The 22,742-nt window shown below is 37.4% G+C and overlaps 1 protein-coding gene across 7 annotated transcripts in view; it reads right to left on the bottom strand.

The window, feature by feature from the left end:
• Positions 1 to 22,742, bottom strand: part of Ppp1r9a (protein phosphatase 1 regulatory subunit 9A) — a 336,716-nt gene that overhangs the window by 240,734 nt on the left and 73,240 nt on the right. The gene's annotated exons all lie outside the window — the stretch shown is intronic.

The following is a 22,742-nucleotide window of genomic DNA, read 5'->3' as shown; positions in this document are numbered from 1 at the left end:
GAAAAAGGCACCATTACAACAGATACCAAATAAATACAGACAATTATAAGGATGTACTTTAAGAATATATGTGCCTCTAAGTTTGAAAATCTGAAAGTAATGGATGATTTCCTTGATTTATATGACCTGCCAAAATTAAATCAAGATGAGATAAACCATTTAAACAGACCTATAACAAGTACAGAGATCCAAGCATTTATAAAGAGTCTCCCAACTAAAAAAACAGCCCAGGTCCAGATGGATTCACTGGTGAATTTTACAAGACCTTCACGGAGGAACTATCACCAACGTTTCTCAAACTTTTCCATAAAATAAAAAGGAAAGAATTCTACCCAATTACTTCTATGAAACTGGCATCACCCTCATACCAAAACTAGGCAAAGAAAGAACAAAAAAAAAAAGAAAATTACAGACCAATCTCCCTCATGAACATAGAGGCAAAAAATTCTCAGCAAAATACTGGCAAACAGAATAAAAGAATGTATCAAAAAGATTATTCAAAAAAACTCATTATTGTTCCTGACCAACTTGGCTTTATCCCAGGGATGCAGGGATGGATCAATGCACGTAAATCAATAAACATAATACATCATATAAATGGTCTGAAGGACAAAAATCACATGATCATCTCAATAGATGCCGAAAAGGCATTTGACAAAATCCAACATCCTTTCATGGTAAAAGTATTACAGAAGCTGGGACTAGAAGGAATATATCTCAACATAATGAAAGCTATTTATGACAAACCTATAGCCAACAAAATACTAAATAATGAAAGACTTGAAGATTTTCCAATAAATTCAGGAACTAAACAAGAGTGTCTGCTGTCCCCACTTGTATTTAAAATAGTACTGAAATCTTAGCTATAGGTGTAAGGCAAGAGACACTCATAAAAGGGATACACATTAGAAAGGAAAAGACTAAATTATCAGTATTTGCCGAATATTATTTTATACATAAAAGACCCTAAAAATTCTACCAGCAAACTCTTAGAGCTGAAAAACACTTTTAGTAATGTAGCAGAATACAAAATAAATACACAGAAATCAGTAGCTTTCCTACATACTAACAACAAATGTGCAGACAATGAAATCAGGAAATCTCTCCCATTCACAATTGCCTCAAAAAAAAAAAAAAAAAAAGTGGGCTGGAGAGATGGCTTAGTGATAAAGTGCTTGCCTATCAAGCCTAAGGACCCCAGTTCAAGGCTTGATTCTGCAACACCCATGTTAGCCAGATGCACAAGGGGGCGCATGCATCTAGAGTTCGTTTGCAGTGGCTGGAAGCCCTGAAGTACCCATTCTCTCCCTCTCTCTCTCTCCCTCCCTCTCTCCCCCCCCCTCTCTCTCTCCGTCACTCTCAAGTAAATAAATAAAAATGAACAAAAAATTACAAAATGTATCTTGGAATAAACTTAACTAAGGAGTTAAGGATCTCTATAATGAGAACATTAAAACACTCAAGCGAGATATTGCAGAAGACACAAGGAAATGGAAAGATATTCCATGTTCTTGGATTGGAAGAATAAATATTGTAAAAATGTCAATCTTACCAAAAGCAATCCACATATTTAATGCAATCTCCATTAAAATTCCAATGGCATTATTCACAGGAATAGAAAAAAAATCCAAAATTTCATCTGGAAGTCCAAAAATCCTTGAATAGCCAAAACGATTTTGAGCAAGAAAAATAAGGCTGATGGTATCACCATACCCAATTTTAAGCTATATTACAAAGACACAGTGACTAAAACAGTATGGCAGAGGAACCAGATGTTAACCCTGGAAGCTATAGCCATCTGATTTTTGACAAAAAATGCCAAAAATATTCATTGGAAAGCCTTTTCAACAAATGGTTTGGGGGAAATTGGGTATCTATATGCAGAAAGATGAAACTAGATCCTTGTCTTTCCCCATGTGCAAGAATCAAATCCAAGTGGATCAAGGACCTTAATATCAGACCTGAAACTCTGATATTTCTAGAGGAAAAGGTAGGGGAAACCCTTCAACATATTGGCATAGGTCATGACTATCTGAATATAACCCCAATTGCTCAGAAAATAAAACCACTAATCAACTACTGGTATCTCATGAAATTACAAAGCTTTTGTACAGCAAAGGACACTGTGAATAGAGCAAAGAGACAACCTACTGAATGGCAGAACATTTTTGCCAGTTACACATCTGACAGAGGATTAATATTCAGAATATACAAAGAACACAAAAAATACAACAATAAGAAATCAATTAATCCAATCAAAAAATGGACTAGGGAACTAAATAGGGAGTTATCACCAGAACAAATATGGATGCCTTAAAAACATCTAAAAAGGTGTTCTATATCCTTAGCCATCAGGGAATTGCAAATTAAAACTACTTTGAGATTCCATCTCTCTCCTGTCTGAATGGCTACCATAAAGAAAGCAAATGACAATAAATGTTGGTGAGGTTGTGGTAAAAGGGGAACCCTTCTGCACTGTTTGTGGGAATGTAATCTGGTACAGCCATTGTGGAAATCAGTGTGGAGGTTCTTGAGACAGCTAAAAATAGATTTGCCATATGATCCAGCTATAGCACTCCTAGGCATATATCCTCATGACTCTTCTCACTACCTTAGAGATATTTGCACAACCATGTTTATTGCTGCTCTATTCACAATATCTAGGAAACTGAACCAGCCTAGATGTCCATCCACAGATGAATGGATAATAAAGATGTGATACATCTATACAATGGAGTTCTACTCAGCAGTAAAGCAAAATGAAATTATGAAATTTGCAGGGAAATGGATGGATCTGGAAAGCATTATACTAAGTAAGGTAACCCAGGCTCAGAGAGCCAAATGTCACATGCTCTCTCTTATATATGGATCCTAGCTACAAATGTATAGACTTGTGTGTGATCTGGAACCAATAATCAGTAGTGGAAGCCTATAGCTAGGAAAAGGTTATAAAGGAGGGAGGAGAGGTAAGGTCTTAAGAGGATGGTATTGTACATATGCAAGTAGAAGAACAGATTATAGGGAGGAGAAAAGCCTAAGTGAGGTCAAGGGAAGAGATTGTATAAAAGAAAGGTGGGGGGGGAGGGTCAATCAAAATTCAAGATACTCTGAATAAGACATATGAAAATCGACTTTTTAAAATAATGGCACATCCAGAAGCCATAGATTGTTACTAGAAAATTCTCAGTGCCTTGGATGCAATACCTCTCAGTGAGTCATTAACCAGGGAGGTCTATGTTGCCTCCAAAACATTATATGCTATTGTTAAGGCCCCTGGTTCCCCGTGAGAAAGAGATGGTAACACACTATTGCTGAAGACGTCACATGCCTGAACAGCAAAGTCATTGAAAAATCAAGGTGGTGCTGAGCAGAAAACCTTCACCCTGTAAACTGAAATCTGGAAAAAGCTGCACTGTCTGTCTGCAGTCTTATGGGAAACAGAAGTCATCAGCAGTAAAAAACAATGGACACTGGAAACTTCAAGTTTGGCCAGGCAAACAAAATGTCTGAACGAGTGCAATCATAGTATGTCTGCTTTGGGGGAAACCAACTGTTCTCTAACTGGACTGAAGGCCCACTCTTTGGGAAGGAATACATGCCTGGTACTGAAAACTTAATCAAAAACCTATGGCAGGAGATGTCATGAGCCTTAAGAGTATAAAGCCTGCTCTTGTCTGGATAAATGCATACATTATTCTTAGCAAATTGCCCAAAAGTCACTATACTTAATGTTCATACTCATATATTAATGTTGCTCTTACATCTGGTTAGAGAAGCTAGTCTTTTCACATGGTGATGAACACTGGGATGGCCCAAAAGGCAACATAGTGCTGAAAAGTGATGGAGGAGTATCCAGCACTTAAACATCTCATGCCCTCCAAGGTTCAGGTTCCACTGTGGAAGAGATGGTGAAAGAATGTAAGAGCCAAAGGAAGGGTACCACTCCCCACATATAACTGTCTGGATAGAACTTGGCCTCGATATCCAAGACCTCGCAGTGCCTAACAATACTCACACAAGACACTCATAATAGGAGAAAAAGATGATGACATCAAATTAAAAGAGAGACTAATGGACAGAGGGAGGGGATATGATGAAGAACAGAGCTATGAAGCAGAAAGTGAAGGGAGGGGAGGAGTGGGAGGGAGGGAAATACCATGGTTTGTTGTCTGTAAGTACAGAAGTTGTCTATATATATATATAAAAGTAAAAAAGGATAAAAAAGTAAAATGTTCATATATTAAAGTAATCAAATAATTAAATAAATCATTTATAAAAGCACAACAAAGTTCTCACCAAAACAACAAATAGAAGATTGAGGAGATAGTTTAGTGGATAGTGTTTGCCATGTAATCCTAAATATATAAATTCAGATTCCTAGGCCCCATATAACAGCCAGAAGATGAGGTGGGCTTCCATGATAGCAGTGAACATACAGAGAGCAGGGAGACAGGGACAGCAGAATTCCCCAGATGCATACACAGCAGTGAACCATGAGACTCTGCCACAAAGAAAGAAGGTGGAAACTGAGGATCAACACAAAAGTTTTCCTCTGGCCTCCACACATACACCATAGTACTTGCACACTCATGGTAACATAAACACATGAACATACTGAATAAAATAAAATAAATAAACAAATGGATGTATACAATTTATATGCCTCACTTCTAAACCATCTCTTTCAAAAAAGCAGATGTATCAAAATTTCTTCTTCCAGCAGCTGGACAGCGAAGAAGCTTACATCAGGTGTGGCAATACCATTAGAGATCTCAATTGCTGAATAGGTTCCCATCAATCCAAAGCAACAAGACTATTATGTGTGCAGGAAAGAAACTTGATTGTGTGACGTAACTAAATATTCAGTTTGTGACTAACATCTAACCTACCTTAACTGAGCTAGAATACACAGTAAGCAGATCTGAGCACTTGATGGAAGAAGACCCCTATGGGCCATCAGGATCTCAGGCTAGCCCGAGCTGGCTTCAAATCCAGTATCTTCCTGCATTGGCCTCCTAATTACTAGAGTTACAACATTATGGGCTTGTGTCACCATGCCCAACTAGGATAACAATGAAAATAATTCTAATAGATGCTCAAGACTACTTTCTTATTTATACTAAGCTTAGAATGTACTATAGTTAAAATAAAAATCATATACACACACACACACACACACACACACACACACACACACACACACCATTTCAACACAGCAGAATCAGGACTTGAAATAAACTGTTGCAATTAAAATAAAATATATTAGGTCTAAACTATAAGACCAGGCGGCAGATCTAATACAGTCCAAAAAAGAGAAAAACAAGCTAATAAAAATGTATGAGTGGGAATTACAAGGTATTCAAGACACAATGAAAAGAACAAACATAAGAATTCAGGGTAGAATAGAAGGAGAAGAATTTAACTCCAAAGGCATAGTAAGAATTTTCAACAAAAAAACAGATGAAAACTTCCCCCAAATTGGGAAAGAGATGCCAATGCAGATATGGGAATCCTTTAGAACACTAAACAGACAAAACCTGGAAAGAACGTCTCCTTGCCATATTATAATTAAACTACCAAACATACAACCCAAAGAAAATATATTGAAAGCAGTTAAAAAAATTAAGTAACATACAAAGGCAAGCCCATCAGGATCACAGCAGATTATTCAACACAAACTTTAAAAGCAGAAGGGCTTAGAGTGTTATATTCCAAGTTCTGAAAGATAACAACTGACAACCACGGTTACTTTATCCTGCAAAGCTACCCATTCAAATAGACAGGGAAATAAGGACATTCCACAACAAAAGCAGGCTGAAGTACTATTTGAAGACGAAACCAGCTCTACAGAGTATACTTGAAAAAATCCTCCATGGTGAAGAGAAAGAAAAGCACACATATAAGGAACCTGGAAAAAAACCATACTCAAATACTAATACAAGAGAGCAAAGGCAAAACCAGAAGAACCACAAAAACATGGCAAAAAATTAAATACACACCTTTTAATAATATCTCTCAATATCAATAGCCTCGATGTCCCAACCAAAAGACATAGGTTTGCAGACTGAGTTAAAGAGCAGGACCCTTCAAATTTTTGCCTCCAAGAAACTTAACTTTCTACAAAGGATGTACAGTATCTTAGGGTGAAAGGCTGGAAAACAGTGTTTCAAGCAAATGGGCCTAGAAAACAAGCAGGGGTTGCTATCCTAATCTTTGACAAGGTAGCCTTTGGTCCAACATTAGTTAGGAATGAAAGGAAGGTCACTTTATATTGATTAAAGACACATTCCAACAGGAAGACATTACAATCCTAAACATATATGCACCTAACATGGGGGAGGTCCCAACTTCATCAAACAAATGCTATTAGAACTAAGGTCACAGAAAACACCAAATACAGTTGTAGTGGAGGACTTCAACACCTCACTCTCATCAACTGACAGTTCATCCCAGAAAAAAAATAAACAGAGAGGCATCTGGATTAAATGTGGTCATAGAATAAATGGACCTAAAAGATATATACAGGACATTTCATCCAAATGCTACAGAATGCACATTCTTCTCAGCAGCAAATGGAACATTCTCTAAAAGAGACCATATGTTGGGACACAAAGCAAATCTTAACAAATTCAGGAAAATTGAAATAATTCCTTGTATTCTATGTGACCACAATGGAATCAAACTACAAATCAATGGCAAGAAAAGCTAAGGAGCATACACAAAATCATGGAAACTAAACAATACACTACTAAACGATGAATGGGTCAATGAAGAAATCAAGAAGAGACTCAAAAAATTCATAGAGTCAAATGATAATGAGAACACAACATACCAAAACCTTTAGGACACAATGAAGGCAGTCCTAAGTGGGAAGTTTATAGTGTTAAGTGCCTATATTAAGAAATTAGAAAGGTCTCAAGCAATGGACCTAATGCTACACCTTAAAGCCTTGGAAAAAGAAGAACAAGACCAACTGAAAATCAGTATATGGTTAGAAATAATAAAGATTAGGGCAAAAATTAATGAAATAGAAAAAACAAACAATCCAAAGAATCAATGAAACAAAGAGCTGGTTCTTTGAAAGGATAAATAAGATTGATAAACCCTTAGCAAATCTGACCAAAAGAAAGAGAGAAGAGACACAAATTAATAAAATTAGAGATGAAAAAGGCAGCATCACAACAGATACCAGAGAAATTCAAAAAATCATAGGGATATGTTATAAAAACTTAAACTCCACTAAGTATCAAAATCTGAAAGAAATGGATGAGTTCCTTGACTTATATGATCTACCTAAATTAAATCAAGATGAGATTAGTCACTTAAATAGACCTATAACAAGTATGGAAATCCAAGCAGTTATCAAAAATCTCCCAACTAAAAAAAGTCCAGGCCCAGATGGATTCACAGGTGAATTTTACAAGACCTTCAGGAAACAACTAACACCATTGCTTCTTAAGATTTTCCATAAAATAGAACAATAAGGAATTCTACCAAACCCCTTCTATGAAGCCAGCATCCCCTGATACCAAAACCAGGCAAAGATAGAACAAAAAAAGAAAATTACAGACCAATCTCCCTCATGAACATAGATGCAAAAATTCTCAACAAAATATTGGTAAACAGAATACAAGAATATATCAGGAAAGCCATTTACCCCAACCACGTAGGCTTTATCCCAGAGATTCAGGGATGGTTCAACATATGCAAATCAATAAATATAATACATTATATAAATGGACTGAAGGGCAAAAATCACATGATCATCTTATTAGATGCAGAGAAAGCATTTGACAAAATCCAACAGGAGCAGTAGATTGTTACTAGAAAATTTTCGGTGTTAGGAATGGGATACCTTCCAGTGAGATGTTGGCCAGGGAGGTCCCTGATGCCTCCAAAACATTACAGGCATTGCTGAGAACCTTGGTTTCCCACCAAGAATAGATGGTAAGACCATATTGCTGAAGACTCCACATACGAGGGCTGCAAGTTCACTGCTGGAACTGAGCTGAAAACCTCCTCCATATAGATCAGATGACAGAAAGCTGAAAAAAGCCATGCTGCATGCAGTTAAATGGGAGAAAGAGAAAACACCAGTGAGGATACTCAACAGTGGACACTGCAAGCCTTATATTTGGCCAGCCAGGCCAAATGAGCTAACAGGTGCAATAGTGGCATGTCTGTTATGAGGGAAACCAACTTCTCTCTAATTTGATTGGAGGCCCACTCCATGGGAGGGAATATCTACAACAGGGTTAGTCATGAGCCCTAGGGGTATAACGTCTGCTGCTGTCTGGCTAAAAGTATATACTATACTTACCAAACTGCCTAGTAAGTACTTCTCTTAATGTTCATATCCATATACTAATGCTACTCTCACTTTTGGCTAGAGAACCTGCTCTTTTCAGATGGAAGTGACCTTGGGATGACTCACAAGGCACCATAATGCTGAGAAGAAGTGACAGAGGAGTGCTCAGCACTAAAATATCTTAATCACACCTTCCATGGCTCAGGGTCCATTGTGGAAGAGATGGTGGAAAAAATGTAAGAGCCAAAGGAAGGGTAGAAGTCCTTACAACAGGTTCTTCCAGACACAAAATGGTCTGGATATTCATGGCTTCACCGTGCCTGACACTACCTACCCAAGACCATCATAATAGGAAGAAAAGCTCATGACATAAAAATAAAAGAGAGACTGATTGAGAGGGGGAGGGGATATGATAAACAGTGTAGTTTCAAATGTGGAAAGTGACAGAAATGAGGGAATTACCATGTGATATTGTTTATAATTATGGAAGTTGTCAATAAAAAACATTTTTAAACATTTAAAAAATATTTTAAAAAACTAATTAGACCAAGGAGTTGAGAACTTTCAGTGGGATTTCCTGTTGAGATTAACAGATATGGCTATTTCAAGGCCATGAAGCACAAAAATGCTTACTAAAATCTCCCTTCAGAAATTACCATCAAGACTTCTATGAAAGTATAATCTGAGCCAGGTGTGGTAGCACACACCTTTAATCCCAGCTCTTGAGAGATAGAAGTAGGAGGATCACAATGAGTACAAGGCCACCATGAGATGACATAGTTAATTTCAGGTTATCCTGGACTACAGTGAGACCTGAGACCCTACCTCAAAAAACCAAAACAAAAAAACAAAAAAAAGTAGAATCTGTCACTGAGATGCTTAAAAAAAAAAGCCCAATTATTTCCTCCTGCCTCTGAAAATGATTCTCCTCAACACCAATGTTTACATTCTCTTTAGATAAAAATAATCATTTATGTCAGAAGACAAAGGGGAAAGCTAACTTTTAGCATATTATTATAGTAGTAGATGTCACAAGTATCAGTATGATTTCTGTTATGTATTTGTACTGGCTCCCATTAATATGGCCAGAACATTTTCTAAAGCAGAGATCTTAAAGAAATTCTGTGTTATTGTTTGGTAGAGGTCAACCATAACCAGCCATCACTGCATTTCACACTCTACAATATACATGGTCCTAAAAGATCAACTCTAATTGCTTAAGATGAAGTAAATTCAATAGGCAAGTATGTTATTAAAAAAAAAAATGACCTGGGGAAGGTTTTTTTTTTTGGCATTTAAAATGCCTTTTGAAGTGTTAATCACCCTTCTAATTCTTAGTAGATTTCTTTAATATGTTATATTTGTGATTACATGTCTTGGAACATTTTTCAAATCTTATTTAAGCTCTTATGTTGGATGAACTGGTTGTGCCCATCTAATCAAAAGTATGTTTAACCAATGACACCAGGGTGGCAAATCTAAATGGACATTAGTAAAACTCTGCATTGGCCAAAACAGGCAACTCCTCCCCTCCCCCAAAAAGCCCACATTTAATTTAGGCATAGAGTGTTCAGACTTGCTTTTACTAAGAAAGATTTCTATACTTCTTTTCAAAAATGTCTAGCCGGGTGTGTGGCGCACACCTTTAATCCCAGCACTCAGGAGGCAGAGGTAGGAGAATCACCGAGAGTTCGAGGCCACCCTGAGACTACAGAGTGAATTCCAGGTCAGCCTGGGCCAGAGTGAGACCCTACCTTGAAAAAAAAAAAAAAGTCTAGACTATTCTATATACATGGAAGTTATTTAATAAATAAATATGCATCAGTTAGTTTAGAAATGTACAATTAAGGTAGTTTAACTATACAGGAGAAATGATATAATGACAAAGTAGGCTTTCTTTAGATGTTTTGAATACTTCTCATGGGATTATAAAAACAAACTGAATCACAGGTATGTTCTCTCTCCTTCTAATAGCCTTTTTTGACTGCCATATATATAATTTTTTAATAAAATTACTAGTGACTGAGTTGTCATGATATACCTAGGAATCAAAAGGAAATGCTTTTAAACTTCTTTTGTTTCAAATGCTACACAGAGATCTGTTCCATTCATATATTTTCTGAAATCACCTGTTACTCCTGGTATAATATGTTTTCCTAAAATGCTAATAAAGCAAGAGAGTCAATTTTTTACTCAAAATCAAGTAAAATTGGGAGAGGAGAAACAATCTACTATTTCCTTCTTTCCTGAAAGAAAAAAAAAAAAGTCTCTACACTATAGTCAAGAAGAGTATTTCCAGTCTTGCACACAGGTCACACTGCACAGAACCCAAAACTTGAGCCCTCACCTGCTCCCATACTTTGATCTCGTTGAACAGGCACAGACTGGTAGCTAATGTTGGTCAGTGCTTTTTTCTAAGTTTCCCTTCAGACTACTTAGAAATAAATATAACAGGAAATTAAACTGCCTGCTTCAAATAAAGTGATTTCTCAACCATGACTACACATAGGACTACCCAAGGACTTCACTTTCACATACCTGGGCTCTCCCCAGAACAACAGTCATTACAGTCTGGGGTGAGGCCACACTAGGAATTTTCAGAAGCTTCTGGAGAGGCTGGAGGGGAGAGAGAAACATCACAGGACAGACAAACGAGGGGCCTTTGACCTGTGTTTGAGTTACTTCTTCCTACTCTTTATCATTTCTGTACAGTTGTATACAGGTGTGGGGAAATGGACCAGTGGATAATAAGCTTATTGCACAAATACGTGGATCTGAGTTTATATCTCACTACCAATATGAAATGCCAAGCATACTGGTATGTACCTATGATACCAGCTTGGAAAGGCAGACACAGAGGCCACCTGGAGGTCTGTACCTAAATCTAACCTCACTGGTGAACTCCAGGATCAGTGAGAAACCCTGTCTCAAAGAATAAAAGTGAAAAACAATCAAAGAAGACATCAAGCATCTACCTCTGCCCTCCACAAATACATATATGCAGTTGCACATGTACCTGCACCTGCACATACATGTGAATGTACACACATATATGCACACCACACACACAAAAATGTTATATACAGAGGGGCTTGGATATAGCTCACATGGTAGAGTGCCTGACATGAATGAAGATCTGGGTTCAATCCCCAGCACCACATAAACTGAGAGTGGCAATTCATGCCTATATCCCAGCATTTGGGGGTGGAGACAGGAGGATCAGTTCTATGTAATTCTTGGCTATATAGCAAGTTGGAAGTCAAACTGGACTACAAAGACTGTGTGGGGTGGGGGGGGAGAAAAGTCAGCAAGTTATATACAAATAAAATGTTGATCTTCTCATCAAAAGAGAAGATTCTTTTTTTTTGTTTGTTTGTTTTTGTTTTTTGAGGTAGGGTCTCACTGTGGTCCAGGCTGACCTGGAATTAACTCTGTAGTCTCAGGGTGGCCTTGAACTCACGGCGGTTCTCCTACCTCTTCCTCCAAGTGCTGGGATTAAAGGCGTGCGCCACCTCGCCCGGCTAAAAGAGAAGAGTCTTGATTATCAACAGAAAAAATAAATGTTATATTTTTGTTTCTTTGTAAAAGCGTTTTCGGAATTACAAAATCCTTTACAAATATTTTATTTTATATTCTTCCTAGGAGACTTTAACTTCACTCAGAATCAATGAGGATTTTTTGTTGGCTTAAGTAGACAATAATAATAATTAATGGACATGATTTGTAAAAATTAACAGAACCTGGAAACTTTACTTCTTTGTTCATTTTAGGGAAGAACATAGATTATAGTTTCTACAATATTCTTCATATTAATTAAGACATGTAAAATAATTACTCTCAAGTTTTTTATCAATGGCTCAAAATTACTACTGAAAACAAATGACAAGTGTTTTCTTTCACCATTAAAAATAACATCTGACTGAAATAATTTATTCAAGAATCCTAAAGACCTCTCAGTGGCTGACACTACTTACAAGACCTTTATAACAGGAGGAAAAGAATGATGACTTTAAAACAGAAGACAGGCCAGTTGGAAAGAAGGGATTTAGTAGAGGGGAATTCAGAATGGGAAAAGGAAGGGTGGTAGGAGGAGATTATCATCATGGTTTATTGTCTATATTTATGGAGGCTTTCAATTAAAAGTTTATATAAAAGAATCCTAAAGAGAGGGAAAATAGTCACTAGCAGTTTAAAAGATAATTTTCTGCTAATTTATTCTTATATATATTTTAAAAGACTTCTGCATGAGAATGAAAATACTTAGTAGCAGAGACCAGTAAGTTAAAAAGGAGACATAAAGGGAAGAGAAAGGAAGTGAGGAGGGTACCTAATAGGTTGATATTGTATATATGTGTGTGTGTGTGTGTGTGTGTGTGTGTGTGTGTATGTGTAAGTACAATGATTATGATGGGGAGGTAATATGATGGAGAATGGAATTTCAAAGGGGAAAGTGGGGGGGGGAGGGAATTACCATGGGATTTTTTTTATAATCATGGAAAATGCTAATAAAAGCTGGGCGTGGTGTCACACGCTTTTAATCCCAGCACTCGGGAGGCAGAGGTAGGAGGATCGCCATGAGTTCGAGGCCACCCTGAGACTACATAGTGAATTCCAGGTCAGCCTGAGCCAGAGTGAGACCCTACCTCGAAACCTCGAAAAAAAAAAAAAAAAAAAAAAAGAAAATGCTAATAAAAAATTTTTTAAAAAGACACCCTTTTACAAGTATGTGAAAAGGCTTTTTTTTTTTAATCAGCTTTGATACCACTGGCAACTCTTCACCACAAGGCTTCAAGATCAAGTTTCAAAATGCACCCCACATGGGTATTATTACAGTGTGGCCATCCTAGGAACTCTGAGGCCACTCTTCCCTTCACCATCACTGCTACCTCAGGAAGGACACAAACGCAGAGGAATGGCAGATAAGCACTTCTGTGTATAAACCCTATTTCTATAAGAAAGTCAACCACCTATAGTATGCCAATTAATTAGCTAATCTCAAATTGTAAACAAACTGTTCTCTTTTTGAAACCATGTTTGCAGGTTTGCCTGAGAGGAGATATCTACTATTACCTTTCTTTCCTCTAGATCATTCTATTTCTGACCTAATGTCATGCAGTATTTTTAAACTTTGTAGCTTTTCTTTAAATTCTGGATTACGAAGCCAGGCGTGGTGGTGCACGCCTTTAATCCCAGCACTTAGGAGGCAGAGGTAGAAGGAGCACCGTGAGTTTGAGGCCACCCTGAGACTCCACAGTGAATTCCAGGTCAGCCTGGACCAGAGACCCTACTTCAAAAAACCAAAAAAATAAAAAAAATAAATTCTGGATTACGTGCCCACAAATGCAAGTTAGGTTTAAACTGCTCTCAGTTCCTGAGAGGCATCCCTAACTTGACTTGCATTTGACTAAGGCCTCAAGCACCTTTCTCATGCCCCCTCCCTTCACTTTATGTGCCCTACACCAATATATTCCCCTGACCTACAACTCAACTCTGCTTTCTTAGGATCTACATGGTAAATCCACAGACACCAACAATTCTGACTCCTTCAAATGTCATCTTAAATGAAGGACAGCTCAGATCAATATGTTAGACCACCAGTGTAGAAAAGAATCCTGCTCTAAAACAGGATTTTTTTCATTTTTTACACTTAAAATAACAGAATCTTATTTTATGAGAGATAGAGAAGCAGAGAGCATGTGTTTGTGTGTGTGTATGGGTGTGTCAAGGCCTCTAGTCACTGTAAATGAACTCCAGACACATGTGCCACCTTGTCAACTGGCTTACATGTGTCCTGGGGAACCAAACCTGGGTCCTTGGGCTTTGCAGGCAAGTGTCTTAATGGCTAAGCCATATCTCCAGCCCCAAGTCTCATTTTGAACAGTTTGGAACCTCTACTTAGCCAATGAGTTAGTAGGTTTTGAGATGAAAGCCAGCTTTCACCCTTATGAAGGTATTTTATCTCAAGGGCTCTCCATGTCCCTCTCAGTAGGCAAGCATCAGTATTTTCCATAGATGAGGTAACTTTATAAGGGCTTCTAGGATGAAAAAAAGCAGGCTTTGTAAAACTCACTCAAATACTTAGCAAGATTTCAAATTTTGTAAATAATTAATCTTGTGAATAAACACACCAAGAAACAAGGCAATTTAGAAATAACAATAAAGTATCTTGTGCTTTTCAAATATCCTTCTGGAAAGTGAACATAATTAATTCTGATTCCAATGAATTCCTCTGCCTTGAAGACATTCAGAAAATTTACAATATAGACTCGAACTTTAGATAGCAGTAAAAAAATTAACTTTTTGAAATGACCAAAAAGCAATGCGGTGGTTTGATCCAGGTGTCTCCCATGAACTTAGGTGTTCTGAATGGTAGGTACCCAGCTGATGGAGATTTGGGAATTAATGCCTCCTGGAGGCAGTGTATTGTTGGGGGTGGGCTTATGTGCATTATAGCCAGTTTCCCCATGCCAGTGTTTGGCACACTCTCTTGTTCCTGTTGTTAACCTAATGTTGGCCAGGGTGTGATATCCACCCTCTGCTCATGGCCATCTTTTACCCTGCCATCCTGGATCATCCCTTCAAGTCTGTAAGCCAAAATAAACCCTTTTATCCCAAAAGCTACTTTTGGTCAGGTGATTTCTGCCAGCAATGTGAACCTGACTGCAACAAACAATAATGAAAAACATAAGAAATATGAAAAATGAAAGGTTCTTGTGTAACTTATATTAAGTAGGGCTCACAAAGTTTATAAAATTTGCAAACATCCCTTGAGATGTTACTTTATTCTCATAGAAGGAAACACTATGGGTGTCACATAACAGTGTTGTTAAGACTCTCAGAACTGACTTCTTTTCAATGTATTATATTACAAAAGACTTTCATATAGTTAATGATTTCATACTTTCAACTTATATACCTTTTCCTAAGAATATATATCTATCACAATGATGGTGATTCAACATGAGAGGGGTTCAAAAAAGCATTGAAAATTTTCAACTTCTCTATGTCAAAGATAAGGTAAATAGGTTTGGAAGTTGTTGTAGTTACTTTCTTGTTGCTTGAACATGGAAGGAAAGGATTTATTTTGGCTTATAGTCTCAAGTGGAAGCTCCATGATGGCAAAGAAAGGTGGTGAAGCATGGGCTGGACATCACCTTTTGACCAACATCAGGGGAACAATAGCACCAGGAAAGTGACTCAAACTCTGGCAAGGGTGAACTGGCTATCACCCCTAACCTCATGCCCAACAACACACCTTCTCTAACCAGGATCCACCTCTCAAATTCCCACCAACTGGAAACCAAGCATACAAAACACATGAGTTTATATGGGACATCTACTTCAAACCAGGACAGGAGGGTCTATTCTTACTAACTCAAACAAATAATCACACATTCCAATTTTATTTACAATTCCAGGCCAAATCTGTGTCTACAATGGCCAACCCTGAATCTAACAAAGAACAGTTTTTTTTTTTTCAAAATCCAAACAATAGGGGTCTCCTGAAACGTAAGCACTCCAGACCAGCCTCCCACCAGTCAAACTTCTTCTCTGTGAAACATCATATTACCAACATATTAGTAAGAGAATCTAGGTATCAGTTTCTCATCATGTGCTTATATCAGAAACAAGTGACTAAATGAGAATGCTAAAACAGGGCAATGCAGTCAGGTTCGCATTGCTGGTAGAAATCACCCGGCCAAGAACAGATTTTGAGAAAAACAGGTTCATTTTGGCTTACAGACTCAAGGGGAAGGTCCACAACTGCAGGGAAAACAATGGCATGAGCAGAGGATATAACCCCCTGGCCTGTATAAGGTAGACAATAGGAACAGGGGAGTGTGCCAAACACTGGCAAGGGGAAACTGGCTATAACACCTATAAGCCCACCCCCAACAATACACTCCCTCCAAGAGGCATGTGGTAGTTTGAATAGATGGCCCTCAGTATATTAAGTGTTTTATTAGTTTGTAGTTTGGATCTGCAACCACCTGGCTGGAGGAGCTGTCACTGGACAGATCTTAAGGTGTGGTGGTGGGTTTAAAATGCCAATCTAAAGATATGCAAAGTGCCTAGTTCCACCTGGACTTCCTGAAGTGTGCTGTGTGGCTTTGCTTTTGGCTTTCTCTTCCTCCCTGGTCCTTTAAGAGGGGGGCCAACTTCTTCTACCATTATGGAACTTCCAGGGATCTGTAAACTTCAATAATTATCTCTTCCTCTTAAAATGTGCCTGATTTGGAAGTTCATTTCAGTGAACCTAAAGTTGTCTGCTACACAGGGCTCAAAACAAAACAAACAAAAACCATCATAATTCTTTAATCAGAATCAATCTGTGAATTTACATTTTTCCACAAAGCTTAGTATCATTTTCTTATCCTTCTCTTTAATCAAAACTGAAAGTCAATTCTAATAGTTAACTAAAGCAAACAGAGTATCATTTTTTCAATATAATTTCCAAAGAAAATGTGGAGTCACAAAAAGAATACTGACTTTGGAGTTCTAACCCTTCAATTTAATTGTATAAGCTGGATAGGGGCAATTAACCTACTTTCATCACTTCTGTCTAGCTACCTTACACACACATTATGGAAGCAATTAATATGAATGAAAGCTCTTATATTTTTAATAGTGAGAGAAATTTCTGCCTGAGAAAAGCACAAAAAATAAAATAAATTCCAACTATTTAGACTTCAAAGAATATACACAATAAAACAATTACTACAGAAAACAAGATCTAATAAAAACAAAACTCCTGAGGGAGGGAATTACCATGGGATATATTTTATAATCGTGGAAAATGTTAATAAAAAAAAAAAACTCCTAAAGGATCAATATTAGAAGGACATGATCACTAATGAAAATTAAGAAACAAATATACATATATGGGGCATATGTATGCAAGAACCCACGTAAGTCCTGAGGAGATGGCTCAATAGATAAAGTACTTGCCACACAAGCCTGAATATCTGAGTTCAGATCCCCAGGACCCATGAAAATCCAGACATTATATTACAAGTGTCTGTAATCCCTGCATGCCTATGGCAAGAAGGGATATGGAGACAGAAGAACCTCCCAGAAGTTCACAGGCTAGCTTGGCAAACACAGAAATGAACAAGAAAAGACTGCCTCAAACAAAGTGAAAGGTGGGGACTGACACCCAAAGTTATCCTCTGACCTCCACACACAACTCATGGTGCTGCACATGCCTGCACTGAAACATGTGGACACATACGCATCCACAACACATGCAAACACACACACACACGCACACACACACCCTCTCCACAAGAAATCAACAATAATCATAAAACAGTAGCTAATAGTTTCTCTAGGATCTGATAGGCCTGGTTTAATAAGCAAACACTACAAAGCCATCAAATGGAATACTGTCTCGTTCCATAAATACTTCCTGAACACCGACCAGGTATGGTGTACTATGCCGGGTGTCTGAGGGCACAAAGATGAATCATAACAGGAAGTTTTTCTGCAGTTCTGATGAACTATATAAACAAGGTCATTCAACTAGTTTTGCCCACAGGTTGCCCTACTGCTCTTCGTCTATGAAGCAGCACACTTCATGGTTACAGATCAGCAACAGGTTGTTGATTTGATTTTAGTTTTGTTTGTTTGATTGGGTTTAGTTCTGTTTTATACTGGACAAATATATATCCATTAAGTCTCTACTAGCCACCACAGATATAACTCAATGGCAATCTTAACCCTAAGACTAAGGATACATGAGTAATTAGATTGTTTTGTGTTTTCTGCTGATTTCCTCTTTAAGGAAAAAAGTAGAATAAAAGTGGATATTAGCAACGTCATTCTTCACTACTACAGGCTAGCTATAACCAACAGACAAGCGTGGGCCTACCTCTCATCACTCTACAGAGGTTGCCTCATTTCCACTACAAGTGCCACACAGACAAAGTTTTAATTCCAACTGTGGAGTCTTAGCTTTGGACAGCAGACAGCCCAGGTGCACACAAAGCAGATTTCTGCCAAGTAACACAGAGTAGGCTGTGGATACATCCTGCTTATTTCAATAAGGAAACTTCCCCAGCAATTCCAGATCACAAGCAGTGATCCATTACTTTGAGTGCAACATTCTTTCACAAGTTTTACTTTTCATTTTTTTTGCAGTGCTGGGGATCAAACCCAACATGCATGCAAGACAAGCACTCTATCTCATAGTAAACTTATACATGGACTACATTTTAAAATAAACTATTCCAAAGCAGTTTAAACAACTAGAAGTTTCAATGGAGCCTATGTGAACTCAATGCATTACAGCACTACATAAAGAATAATGGGACCTAGAGTTTAAGAATTTCATAGCATAACAATTCAAAATCAGAGACTTTTAAAAACTCAAGCTGCTTAACTGGAACTAAAAACACTGAGTCAGGATAAAAGAGTCTTACTTCATATACTAAAAAACCTCATATAAGTTAGGTAATTTATGATTCATTACTTAGAAAAAAAAAAACATTTGACCCTTCCAGAAGCTCATCTCCAAGTACACAGTTCACTTTCAGGAGAATAAGACTAATTCACAATTAGGGAGAGAACAAGAAAGTGCTGAATTTCATTTAAATAGGAACAAAAGAGTTTTAACTATTTCCTGTATTGGAGCTGTATGCAGAATTCCACTTGATAAAAGAGAGATAAACAGGTTCTAACACTGAGTTACTTAGAAGACAACAAAAATAAGTAGCCTCATGACTACTTGGAAAAAGGAATAGGGAGCTAGAGAGATGGCTCAGAGGTTGGAGGCACTTACTTGCAGAGCCTGATGGCCTAAGTTCCACTCCCGATCCACAGTCAGATGCACAGGTGACACACGTGACTGGAGTGTGCAGCAGCAGCACTAGACCCTGGCATGCTCATTCATCTTCTCTCCCTCCTCTCCTCCCATGCGCCCTTCCTTCCTACCTGCTTGCAAATAAACGAATAAAAGTACATTTTTTAAAAAGGAAAGACAAAGGGAGGACAAAAGATCAGTAGGGGAGGATGTATTCAAATTATAATATGTTCCTCAACAACAACAAAACAATGGCATCTTGACAAAGCTATGACTGCAATAAATGCTTCCATTAAAAACAAGAACTTCGATTCTCTCTGTGTGTCTTTCTCTATCTAAATAATAATAATAATAAAATAGAAAAGAGGAGCTGGAGAAGTGGCTTAGCAGTCAAGATGCTTGCCTGAGAAGTCTAAGGACCCATGTTTTACTCTCCAGATCCCACATAAGCCAGACATGCAAAGGTGAGCCAAGCACAAGGTGGCACTTGCCCACTAGGCGGTGAAAGTTCAATTTCAGTGTCTGAGGCCCTAGCATGCCAATTTTCTCCCTCCCTAAAAAGATAATAATAAAATCAAAAACAAGAACTACTCCACTTCTGCCATAACAGAATAAATAAAACCCGCTATGTCCTCTCACTGTAAACAAGTAAAAATTAGAAAAGAATTCAGATATTGAAACAATAGAGAGTCCAGTACCTTCAGCCATGAGTAAAGGCAAACAGCTCCAAGTTCCCATATACTTACTAATATTTGCACTGTGTATATCCTAAGCACCCTGGGATGATAATGCTTATAAAGGACTTTGGAGATCATTTGGTTTCATCATCCTAATTTTGTACATGAAAAAAATCTGAGGTCCAAAAGCAAACTTTTGTCATCACAAGAGCCTTGATCAACTTATGTTTATGTAACTTACTAGCTACAAAAGGGGAATAAACCAAATAGCCTCCTTAAATACCTGGGTCATTTTATTATGTGGAGAAGCATTGGTTTAGGGCTGCAGAGACAGCTCAGCAGTTAAAGCATTTGTCTGAAAAGCCAAAGGACTCAAGTTCAATCCCCCAGAATCCATCCACATAAGCCAGATGCATAAGTTGGCCCATGTGTTTGGAGTTCATTTGCAGTGGCTAGAGGCCCTAGCCTGCCCATTCTCTCCATTCTCTCTCTCTTTTTGCCTCCCTCCCTCCCTCTCTCCCCCCTCTCTCTCCCTCCTCCTCTCTGTCTCTCTGTCTCTCTGTCTCTCTCTCTCTCTCTCTCTCTCTCTCTCTCTATATATATATACACATACATATATGTATGTATATATATACATATATATCCATGCATATGTATATGTATATATATATATACATATACATGCATATATATGTATGTGTATATATATATATATATATATATATATATATATATATAAAATCTTGCTCTCTCTATGTCTTTCTCTCTCTCTCTTCTTGCTCTCAAATAAATAGGTAAGTAAATTTTTTAAAAGGCTTGGTTGCTTTCTAAAAGATCACCTAAAAAGTTTATAATTTAGCTAATCAAATGCATTATGGAACACATTTTACAATATATTCAACCTTACCTTTTTTCAAATTACATTCAAAACTTCACAACTGTTTTATTACCGAAATGCATGCTAAATTCATTTGTAGTCAATAAAGGGGTGAAGAAAATTATAGCTAATGATAAAGACAAATATGTATGAAAAAGTCATAATGAAACCCATTACTTGGTATGCTAATTCAAAAATTTTAATTTAAACAGGCTGTTTATTAGTGGTTATGATAGCCACACTGAGAATTATTTGCTTTGCAATAAATAGATTTCAATATAATAAGCTTTTCAAAATTTGTTCTATGGTAATTTCATACATGTATATATTATATTTCTATCATATATGCCCTATTATACTCTTACACCCTCCCACTCCCACTGAACCCTTTGTTTTCCTCCCACATATTAGCAAATATAGTATTGAAAAGAATGATAACACTAATGGTGGGATGGATCCCCCAACTATGACAGAATATTGATTAGCACTACCTGACTTAAGCAGGATTTGTAAAGGGAAGCATAGCGGTTGTAAGTCCATGAATACAATGGCCTTGCCATGTCCAGATCACAAGAGTTCCACACCATTCTTTCCCACCCTCCAGATCTTAGATACAATCCACCTTCATCCATGATGATCCTTGAAGGCTTGGATAGGGCTAAGTCCTCAATGGCCACTTATTTTCAGTACTTTGACAAGTTATGAATCTTTGTATTAATTGTTATACTGCCTAAAAGCTTTTCTGGTCAAGGCTGACAGCAGCACTAATTTGTGGATATAAACATAAATATTTAACAGGAAGCTAATATTTTTAATTACAGATAACGGGAACAATCTAGATTTTTTTCAAATAACAAATTGACTCATACAAATAATTGTATAACACAAAGAACACAAAAAGTTAAATAATAAGGAATCAAATAAGCCAATCAAAAAATGGGCTTTGAAGCTAAACAGAGCATTCTCAAACGAAGAAATACGAATGGCATATAAGCATCTAAAAAAATGTTCTACGTCACTAGTCATCAGGGAAATGCAGATTAAAACTACATTGAGATTCCATCTCACTCCTGTCAGATTGGCTACCATCATGAAAACAAATGATCATAAATGTTGGCGGGGATGTGGAAAAAGAGGAACCCTTCTGCACTGCTGGTGGGAATGCAATCTGGTCCAGCCATTGTGGAAAACAGTGTGGAGGTTCCTAAAACAGCTAGAGATTGATCTACCATATGACCCAGCTATAGCACTCCTAGACATATATCCTAAGGACTCATCTCATTTCCTTAGAAATACATGCTCAACCAGGTTTATTGCTGCTCAACTTATAATAGCTGGGAAATGGAACCAGCCTAGATGTCCCTCAACTGTCCTTCAACTGATGAGTGGATAATGAAGATGTGGCACATTTATACAATGGAGTTCTACTCCATTTATCATAAAGAAAAATGAAGTTATAAAATTTGCAGAAAAATGGATGGAACTGGAAAGGATTATACTAAGTGAGGTAACCCAGGCCCAGAAAGCCAAGCACCACATGTTCTCCCTCATATGTGGATCCTAGCTACAGATGACTGGGCTTCTGTGTGAGAAGGAAAATACTTAGTAGCAGAGGCCAGTAAGTTAAAAAGGAGACACAAAAGGAAGAGAAAGGAAGGGAGGAGGATACTTAATAGGTTGATATTGTATATATGTAACTACAATGATTGAGATGGGAGGTAATATGATGGAAAATGGAATTTCAAAGGGGAAAGTGTGGGGGTGGAGGGAGGGTATTACCATGGGATATTTTTTATAATCATGGAAAATGTTAATAAATATTGTGAAAAGAAAACAAACATTTGTATAACAGAGAAAAGAATGATTTAGTAAATGTAAGTAACTGTCACAAATCTACGTAATCTTTACATAATTACATTAATATCATCATTCTCAAACTTCAGAGCATATCTGAATCTCCTAGAGGGTTGGGTAAAACAAACAAACAAAAAAAAAAAGATGACTGCCACCATATGAGCAAGTTCTATAGTACAGCACTACAAAGAACTAGGACAGAGAAAAAGGGTTACAGTGAGCTCC

This window comes from Jaculus jaculus, chromosome 10 (genome assembly GCF_020740685.1).
Source record: "Jaculus jaculus isolate mJacJac1 chromosome 10, mJacJac1.mat.Y.cur, whole genome shotgun sequence".
Lineage (NCBI taxonomy): Eukaryota > Metazoa > Chordata > Mammalia > Rodentia > Dipodidae > Jaculus > Jaculus jaculus.
The sequence above is the reverse complement of the archived record's forward strand: the minus strand, read 5'-3'. Positions and strand labels throughout refer to the sequence as shown.